The 10,344-nt window shown below is 47.6% G+C and overlaps 1 protein-coding gene across 1 annotated transcript in view; it reads left to right on the forward strand.

Annotated features, from left to right (window-relative positions):
* The first annotated feature begins 762 nt into the window (after positions 1-762).
* LPP (LIM domain containing preferred translocation partner in lipoma) overlaps positions 763-10,344 on the forward strand; it is a 313,431-nt gene continuing 303,849 nt past the window's right edge. Inside the window, exon 1 of the mRNA XM_017726845.1 lies at positions 763-889. The gene's annotated coding sequence lies outside the window, so the exon portion shown is untranslated. The remainder of the gene's footprint in view (positions 890-10,344) is intronic.

Consider the following 10,344-nt stretch of genomic DNA (forward strand, 5'->3'; position numbering starts at 1 on the left):
TTTAGAGTGACCAGGATGTGGCTGGGATGGGATGCTGTCCAGGGGCTGATGGGGACAGGAAGGAATGCGCACTTCAGATGCTGCTGGCCTCCGTAGGGTGCACCCTGACGTGTGTCCTGGCATGTCCCATGCCACTTCCAAAACGGTGGCCACATGGCCTGGTAGTCCCCTGTGCTCTATGTTCATCGTCTGCAGAAGGGCAAAAGCAACACTGTGCAGGTCACGTCAAGAAAAAGTGGTGTCTGCTTCTCATCTTCAGGAAAGGGTGAGATAGTCCCCAGTGGGAATTGGACAGAACTCCTCAGAGAAAGGGCTGTGCTGAGGGGGAGGGCTCTGAGGGTGGTGTAGCTCTGCTCACAGTAATGGTAACCCCATGAGCTTCAAAAGGCCTTAAATTATGCCTTCTAGCTCCCTCACTGTGCCTAAGGCCAGAAATGAGATGTTCATCCTATTCTCTTATTTTAAGTCTCATTTGGCATCTCCTTGTCCTTCCCTCTTCTCAGTGGCATTAAGAGCAGTAAAGGAGTGGTGACTTGAGGAGGTGTGAGTTGTTGGCCAGACTCTGGCAGCTGACATAGCTGGTCACTGGCCCAGTTTAGGGTGGTGGGTCTTGCTTTTGGAAGTGCTGAAAGGTGTCCAGGAGTATGGACACTTCTGCTTAAGAAAGGTGGGGGGGGGAAATGCTGCGTTTCCCAGAAGTTGTGTGGGTTAAACTGCAGTTTTGGAGACAAGCCATTGGGAAGCCCATCCAGTGTGCATCACTCAAGTGTCTCTCTTTTCAGGGCTGGGAAAGAAACCTGAAGTCGTGAGTCTGGTGGAGCCTTGCGTGTTTCCAAACGCCCTGCTCTGAGTTCATCCCACCAGTAAAGGCTGTGCAGCGTGAGAACTGGTATGTAAACACAAGTCACAGGCACAAGGGGCAACTTCTCAGAAAGGATCTCAGGTGTTTCCAACAGTGGCACCTTGTTCGTAGCTCTCAAAGTTCGGAGGGGGAGCGGGATCACTGGAAAATAAGAGACAAACTGATAGTTCCCTGGTGGTGCTTACACACAGAGGCTTTGGTGGAGAAGGGCTCAGCAGTGGGAGGCTGTGAGTGTCCAGAAGTCATCCCAGGCCATGGTGCTGAGGCTTCAGACACGTTCTGCGGAGCGATGTGTGGTGTCATAGCACGCACGGAGAGGCGACGTGGGGGTAATGACAAGTGCACACACCAGAAATGCATACACACACACAGGCTGTACGAGTGTAGGCACATGGAAACAAAGATGGCAATGCATATATAGTATATACTATACAGTGGCATATGAGAGCTTGGGGGTGTATATACCAAATGTCTGTATATACTATATATGGTGATAAAAGAATGCATATGCATTCATGTTCTCTTTTTTTCTTTCTGTCTCTTCTGTCTTTCTGTGGAGCTGTTGCAAAACTACCAGATTCAACCTCCTGGGGAGCCTTTCTGGCCAAGGTTTTACAAGCCAGCACCTGCTTTGCCTGCCTGACTTCTTTCTATATTTATTCCTCTGCACCCGGTTTTTGCCTTTGCCTGTGGAACTGTCACAAACATGCTGGCTTTTGACTGCACAGGACTTCAGCTTGCAAGTCCTAAATCTGCCTTCGTGCATGGTGTAGGAGCAGGAGTTTGTGTGTGTGGTTGTGTGTGTGTACGTTTGAGAGTCCCTGATCCTTGCTGTCTGCATTATGTGGCCCCTGTCCCTGTGATGCTGCAGCAGTCCCTCTGTTCTCTGCCCCTTCAAGATGTTTTTATGAATCAAATATTCTCAGCCATCCTGCTTATGTAATTTGCAATTTTTAATTTAAATTAGCCATGCCTGACCCAGTGGCTGCTTTATAACAATCCTGCTGTGCAGGAGGCTTGAGTTGGATTTTATTCCCAGGCCCCCAAGATTTCACTTCCCAAGCTTAGTACTGCGGCAGGGAGGGGGATTTGTGTTGTCATGTAGCAGGGAGCTCCTGGTTGGTTGGCTATGGTTGGACATGGATGTGTCCATCCCTCTGGTTTCTCTCCTCTGTATTGTTTGGGGTGGAAGGTGTTCTGAAGCAGTCACGGAACACAGGTGCTCAGGTCTGTTTAATGTGAGCACAGTAGCAAGGGAGAGGGTATAAAGCCATTTCAGCTGGGAAAAGGAGGGGAGATCCTAGTGCTGTCCTGGGGAAAGTGGAGATGGGGGAGTAGCCACATTGTGGGTCTCCCATCAGCAAGTGCAGCCTGTAAGAGACATGTGCTCGTTCCTGGTCTGGTGGGTATAACTTGCACATACTGAAAAGCAGCTCTGGGCTGCGTGCCAGGAGCTGGGAAATGGCTTGTCCTCATGTGTTCAGGCCCCTGCCCTCCCATCCTTGCACTCCCACCCCCTCTAACAGCTCTCTTTGCTGCTGAAAAGGGATCCCTCTAAGGTCACAAAAGCATTAGTCCCAGGTTTCAACCCCAAGCGCCATAAAACGTACCCTGTCCGACCCCTGTTCAAAGGCAAAGGCAATGTGAGCAACCCTCACTCCCCTGGGTTTTGTGTCCCTGTCCCCACCATGTGTGCTACTGCAGCCTGCATTCCTCTCCCATTCCGTAAGCCCTCTGCCTCTCGTGCTGACACAGCTGATATTTCTCTGCTGGCAGGGCAGGCAAGGTGGTGGCATTTAACTGTTAGGGAGAAGTCTGATCTGTTCATCTCTGCTGGAACACCAGAGCTGGAGTGTGCCTGTGATGGGGTTTCTGCTCTTACGGGTGTTCCCCTTCCATGCTTTTGTTCCTTTCCTTGACTTAGACAATTCTCTACTTTATTGCCCTTGTAAAAAGCAATACTTTTGGAATTGTTTTCTGCAAAGGGCTGGAAAACTTGAGTCAGAGTTGGTAAAACCTGTACGAACCTGACACTTTTTACATTGGTTTTCAGAGTATCTCCCGTTTCTGACCATGGAGAAATCTCCAGGTGACCCTGCTGATGGCTGGGAGCCACACAGCTCCTGTGGGAGGTTTTAGTGGGCTTTTGGAAAAATAATTAATCGGGTACCCATGGAGAGCTAGTCCCTGCCTGCAATGCATTGAGGTTGTCCTGGTGTACCACTTAGTGGCACTTGGACTGTTGGCTCTTTAAGGCTGCCTTTATGACCACCAGTGTAATGAACGTGTGCTAGTGCTGCCTGGCAAGGTTGACTTTTTTGCAGTGGTGATGATAGATCACTGAGTTAAATGTGGGTGTATTCTAAAAGGCAGAGAACTTTGTTACTTTTTAAAACAATGGTTTAAATGTTTTCTGTCACCTGTGATACTGAGTGCTAAACTCTTGCTGCCACAGGCCCCGACCACTGCTCAGTTCCTGGAGGTAATTGCAGAGCCTCTGTCACTGCAGGATTTTGGCTCCTCCCGAAGCCTGTGCTTCAGTACCAGTGAAAGCCAGATGTACTATAATGTCGCTTTTTTACAGTTTGTTTTGGCCATACATGGGCAGAGTCAGCTCTGGAATTCCTTCCCTATAAATTCAATAGCATCTTGTGGGTGGTGCTGGGGAATCACTCTGGTCTGGTTGGATTGCCTTGCCTGGGCAGCCTGTTTGCCTTGAGAATGTCCTGCTTTGCACATTCCTGAGAGGCTGCCTGCTCCTGGAGCCATGGCTGCAGCTACCAGGAGCCTGCTGTCCCACGCTGGCAGGCAGAGTTAGCTCCTGCTGCCTGTAGGTCAGCCTTTGCAGCTGAGGACTGATGCTTGTGGGAGTGCTGGAATGGGGATGTTGCTTTGGTGTGCATGCAAACTCTGCAGGGATACTTGTGCCCTCTAAGAAAACTGTTCTGCCTCTTAAATTTGGTTTGTGGGCTTGAGCATTGACACTCAAGTCCCTTTTCCAGGGGTGGGGATACAGCGCTGTGTGTCCCAGCAGGGATTGATGGGTGCTGCCATCCTGGGGCTCCTTGTACCTGGAGGGATATCTTGTCTTGTCCATTCAGTCTGTGCCCTTCTGCAGAGCTGTCTTTTGTTTTTGTGGGTTTTTCTGTAACACAAGTTCAAATACATGCTCTTTAGAAAGCACTAACTTGATGAGCCAGGTCAGGGGAGCTTCCCTGTGCCAGGTGAGCAGCCAGTGTGGGATGTGGTGTGACTGATGGCTGAGCCTGCCTTTTCTGGGCCAAGCTGGTGTTGCTATAACCACAGCCTGAATTTGCTTACTTGCCTTCAAAGAACACTCCAAAAAGTAGTTCTAGGAGGTTTTCTGCTGGTGAGTTGAGGGATGAGAGAGAGGTTTGTTGCAGGCATTGAGCAGCAACAACTCCTGGAGTTGCTCCCGTGGAATCTTCCTGTGCATCTGTAGTAGGGGACAGAGATGCAGTGACACCCACCATGCCAGGAGCCTCCAAAGCACAGTTGAAGATGATTATGTGTGGCCCTATGTCCACGCTGTGTGTAGGTCAGCAAAGGCAATGTGCTCATGCTCCAGAGGGGCAAGTCATCCCTGTGCCAAAGCCAGGGAGAGAAGGGTGATTTTTTTTTTTTTTGACATCCTTTGGAGTTTTGATCTCCATATTTGGAAATGTTTACCCATTGCTCTGATCTATTGCAAGGGAGGGGAGGTGACTCAGGGTCTGGTGGAAGCAGGATTTGAATTCCTGTAGTAAGGTTTTTTTTTTTTATCCCCCCCTTTCTTGTTTTGGAAGCTTGTTGTGGTCAGTTTTCAGTTCTCTCTTGCTCCTGGACCTTGTTCCAAATTTGATGTGCTCGAGAGGGAAGCATGTTAGCAAAGGAGCTTGCCTGAATGCTGGTAAGTGCATCATTGCTGTTATAGCAAGCAACTTGGGATTTTTTTGTTGTTTTGTTTAGTCAGATGGATTTCATCAAAGTGTGTGCATTGCTGGTGGAGGCAGGCTTGTGGATCAACAGCGAGAGACCCAATGAAACCTTCTGTAGCAGGGAACGTTGGCTTAGTGGATTGGTCTCAAAGGCAAAATGTTTCTTCAGGAGTAGGTATAAAGATAATTTAAGCCAGCTCCCATTCAGTCACGCTTTTCCTTTTAGTTTCACTGGTTAGTGCAGCAAGGCAGCAGAGCACTGTAGAGTTAAATGAGGATGTATTCATGTGGTCAGCAAGGAAAACATAATTTATGTATGATTTTTGTCTCTTAAGCAAGAGAGTATGTTAAAGGACTGCATAACACATGGATGTTTTTTCTCTCAAATGTTAATATTTAACTCTGTTCTGTTAGTTGAAGTTTAGCTACTGTAACTGGATAAAGTTTCAGTGTTTTTTTGTGTTGTTCTGTATTTTTCCTTAGTGTTAAGTTTTTAATCTGTCTGGTATTGTAGCTGGCTGCTTTTTTTCTTTTTTCCCCTCCCCCTGCCCCTCCTGCTCTTTCCTTTCTGTTTCCTGAAAGGAAGCTGCAGTTCATCCAGACAGTCAGGGGTGTGGGGGGAACCTGGGAGATGCTCTGCTTCCTGTTTTATTCATGGCAGCTAAAACCATGCTGGGGAATCTGGAGCAGAGATCCACCATCCTGAATTCCTCTTGTCATTTGGAGCATGTAACATGTACAGAGTGCTTTTAACACTGCTCTGGGGGTCATTGAGCAGCCAGTCCTGCACCTCAAATGGAAAGCGCTGCACTTCATCTTTTTACTTTGGAAGGGGCACTGGTGAAAACCCTTTTATAGTTCCCACTGCTGGTTAGTAATCCTTGTATCTTCTCAGCTAGCTGGTATTTTTAGGCTTCTTCAGACCTGTTGCTTCATACTCTCTCTTAAACTTAAGACCTTTGTTAGAAAGTTAAACCTCTTGTCGATTTTCATTTGCCCTTTTAAATAGGGCTTAATACTCTATGTGAGATTTGGTTTTTCCAGAGATGTGGATTTGCAGCAGGTTCTTGAGGTACAAAACTGTCTGGATTTTTCTGAAAGGGAAAGATAGTTGGCTTAGTTTGCATGAGGATGGATGTGCAATAAAAAGCACTTGGCCACAAAAAGTGGCGAAGAACTGCTGGAGCCTTTTCTGTGGCTGGGACATGCTGGGGGTTTGTAGAGTTCAGCTGCATTTTAATCCTTGTTGTTTCAAAAGGCTGATTGGATTACTGCGGCTTTTGGGGTCAGAGCCTGGCTGGGCTGAGCTTGGTGCAAAGGAAAGAACTGCTGTCCTAAAGAGTGCCCAGCCTGAATGGGCAGGGGAGGTGATGGGTTAGGAAACAGGGCACTGGGCACATGTATGGAGCTGTCACAGCACCTGAAGCCTCAGCCCAGCGACTCCCCCAGCAGCCACTCATCCTCTGTCATGCATGGTGGTGCCGACCTGTGGAATTCTGGCAGTGGGATGATGGTCTGTGTTGCTCCTTGTGTGCTGTGCTTTGCCTCTGTGTGCGCACACGTGGCCCCATGTGATGGCCGTGCTTCTGGTGGCACGTGGATGTGGCACATCCAGGCTGCACCAGCTGCTTGTGGCTGAGCTTGGTGTTTTGGGAACAGCACGGTGGGACTGGAAATGATGATATTCTGTTCCCCTCGCAGTTTCCTCCCTTTCCTGCTGCTGTTTGTTGGAAGACAAGGATGAGCAGTGCCTGGGTGCCGTAACCCAGCGCTCCGGGCAGGGCTAATCTGCACGTCTGGGAAAGCGCTTTGTGACTCTTAATGTTCATGTGCTGATCCTTCTCTGTGCAACATCTCACCACTGCGAGGATGTGACTTGAGAGCTGGACAGACTGTGAAGAATGAGCTCCCCACGTGCTGCCTGTGCCCCCCTTTGCTGGTGGGTGCTGGCAGAGCTGGGGGAGCTCTGGAGGACGAGGTGATGCCCGTGGCTGGGACTGCAGGCTGCCAGGGCTCTCTGTCTGGTGTTTCTCCAGGACCTGAGCAGATTCAGTGGCACTGATGCTATCCAGGATCCACAAAGGATTTTCTCCTGCTCCAGGAACAGAGCCATTAAGGGCTGACCTGTAAATTAATACAGCTGTCTAAATTTTTTTTTTTTCCCCTCTCCTCTAGCCTGGCACCTAACAAACACTTCAGCCTGAGAAGCCTTGCATGGCATTGGCTCTCAAGAGTGCTCAGAGAACTCCATGCCTGCCTTTCTTAAGCTTCTCTCAGTCTCTTGTAATGATGTGTTAAACACAAAGGACTTGCTTTAGCGCCCATGTAAGGAGGTTTGGTTCACAGCCCATCCTTCATCTCGGCTTTTGCCTGATCAATCCAGGGCTGGCACTGCATAGTTGGCAGAGGGGTTACACCAGCACTGTGATTTGAGCGCTCTGAGGGCGTTCAGTATGCACTAAGGGTTGGGTGTATGTGCCCCACAGCAGGTAAGAGAAGCTGCCCCAGACAGCACAGGACTAGCACATGTGGGCAAGGAAGGGGTGAAGGTTGCAAACCTCTGCACATCTTACACTTTGTGTTTCTTTAGGCAAAGGTTTTGGATCCATTAAGTACTAAACTGTGCCTGAAGTCTGAGGAAAGTGGTGTTATTCTGATGTGCAGGCATAGAACTTAGGGCACTGTGTGGCAGATTTGGGAGAAGTGCAAATCTCTGTATTTCATGTGATGGTTTGTGCTCAGCTCCTGCAGACAGGTGGGTGCTTTGCGGCCTCAGGCAGTGATGCTGTTAAACCCATCTCTCTTATTCTAATAAAGTCATGCTTTTCTGAGCACAAAATATTTCTGCATCAGTTGCTTAAAGGTAGACCAAGAGGCATTGAGTATTTCATAAAGTTGATCTATGTTGCTAGCGTGGGACATGATCCCAACACGTATCATTAGCTCAGAAATTTCCAGATGGCACCTCGCCTAATTGTATGGCTGCTCTTTCCTGGGATCTGAGTGGAGTGCAGGCTTTTAAGAAATGTCTGTTGTTATTAGCTTTATCATACACGTCCTCCTGTACCAGCTGGTCACGCAGCAGGAGGTCTCACTCACAGCCTAATTCTTCAGTCAGCTTTGGGGGGGGACTTTGCTCCTGTGGGTTAGGTATTTGCATTTGGGATGAGATCTCCAAATGAGAACAACTTGTTTTCCTCCAGTGAGCGTGTTGGTTCAAGGACTAACGTGCCCAGAAGGAGGGAACGGGTTGCTCTTGTTGCTTTACTGATGTCCTCGAATAGTTAACTGTGCTTACTGCTTGTCCTGGTGGGGGAGGACAATGTTTTAAAGAAATATCAGGTTTCAGAAGCCTGGCTGCCTGTGGTGGAGAGGAAAAGAATCCTTGTGCTGTGCTCTCTCACACCCCTACTGCAAAAATATCAGAGGGATGAGTTCTGGTGAAGCTGCCTGTTTTTGGCAGCCGCTTCCCTCCTACAGCCTTGTTCTTCAGGTAGACCCCTCTTCAACTCATTTGCTGTTCCCCTTTCTTCCCTGAAAAATTGTTATCATCCCTTGAAATTAAGAAAAGGACAGGAGGAGGGAATAAATGGATGTTAAGAAGTAGAAAACAATCAATTAAATAGTACATAGCATGTAATTTTGCTTGGAAACTTACCATGAAATTGAGGAGCACTTTAACAACTAGTCATTTAAATTGCATTTGAACACTGCTAATGAGTTGTTTGCATAGGAATTTTGGTCATTTCACAGCAGGTTGTTGTCTTCAGTACCCCTTCATTCAGTTTTAAAAAAAAAAAAGTTTAAAAATTTCTTGATGAGGAAGATGCTGTAGTCACCTGGTCCAACTATTGCTAGTAAAAGATGGTACCATGGAAATTTTGCAAGATTTTAGATTCAGAGCCTGTTAGATTCAGAGCCATTTACAACCTTAGCATCAGCACATGGGAATTTAGTGCTTTTTATCTAAAAAAGCTTGTTATTGCTAAAAGATAGTGTCTTGGGGTGACGTTATGATGTGTATCCCATATTGCTGCCTATGCCCAGAAATTGATTTTTATGCCGTTCTATGCCTCTAAACTGAGCCTGAGAGGGGGAAGAGGAAAAAACTGAGCAAAACTTTCTCAAAGCAGTTTGCAGCTCAGAGAGGCTGAGAGCTGAACTTTTCCTTCTCTGGAATTTCGGATTTTCTCCCTTTTCTACTGGACTGCCTGATTGCTGTAACATCAGAGCACATCGGGAGGACTTTCCACCGGGCACAGAGGGCCTGGCCCCGGCCCAAGCCCCAGCTCCGAGGAGACCAAAGGGAGGACTCGAACACTTTCCCAGGTTTTTCCTCTACAGCGAAAGATTTTACCATTTAACATTATTTTCCTTTCCCGTGTGTTTGTTAAATAAATAGTTTTATCTTCTTCACTTTCCTTCGAGGAAAATTTATTTTTTCCCGAACCTGGTGGGGGGAGGGGTGGTTGTGCCTTCTCTCAGAGGATATATTTCTAAATTTGGCCAAACCGGAACAGATAGGAAAACAACATTATCACTGTTGCACTCACAAGCATGATAGAGTTGAGGAGGCTGAAGAACCTCTTTCAGACTCTTGGGGCTGGGGTTTGCAGCTGTGGGACTGGTCCAGGAGTGAATCCCGTGGCTCAGTCCTTATCACCTTGAACAAATCATAACAATGCTTTGTGATCTGATCCTGGCTTGCTCCATCTTAAGAGGAACAACAGAGAGGTGCTGATTGGCTGTGCCTGTGGGGTATTTGTACTTAAGTTATTAGTCTTGTTTTTCCAGCGTTTAATGCTCTCCTCTGCCACTATTTGCCAACTATTTTCAGCAAAAGGCACTATCAGCCTAATCATGTGCTGCTTCACTGATGATTGTGCTGGGAGCAGACTCTATAGGAAGGCGAACGCAAGTTCCTTGTCGCCTGTTGCTGAATGAACATCCCGTTTTCAGAGCAGGGTTTTTGCAAATCCGTGGGTATGCTTAGCATATGGAAGGGGGTTCCAGTATCAAAACAAATCTGGCCTCCTGTTTCTGAATGTGTAGGTTGTTTCTTAGAAGATGGAACCTTTAAAATCTGTCCCTGCAAACATGGCTGTTAAATCCTGCTATTTCTAGAGGTGTGAGGCAGCTGTCTGCACTGAGATAAGCTATAAAAGGCAATATTTTCCAAACCCAGCTTTTTTAGCTATACCTGCCAGACAGCTTGGCCAGCAGGAGTTCACCAGGAGTGTCACCACTGCTGCCCTTTTATGCACAGGGTGCTGAGCAATGTAAAAACTTGGGCAAGTCTCCAGGGTCAGCATTAAGCACCAGCTCTTCCATCTCTATGGGGTGAAATGCTGCTATGCAGGAAGGTGCATTCCGTGTGAAGGAATGGGTGCTTGTTGGCTTGGTGTTCTTACATGGTCTCCTGTTGTTTTCTAGGTGATTGTTTGACTTTTGTTCTTAATTTTCATTGTGTTTCTTGTTGCTGATTTGGTGACCATGTCTAATCACAGGGGGGTTTGAATGCCCCCGCTGTTATTTGTTTGGAGG

This window comes from Corvus brachyrhynchos, unplaced genomic scaffold (genome assembly GCF_000691975.1).
Source record: "Corvus brachyrhynchos isolate BGI_N302 unplaced genomic scaffold, ASM69197v1 scaffold162, whole genome shotgun sequence".
NCBI lineage: Eukaryota > Metazoa > Chordata > Aves > Passeriformes > Corvidae > Corvus > Corvus brachyrhynchos.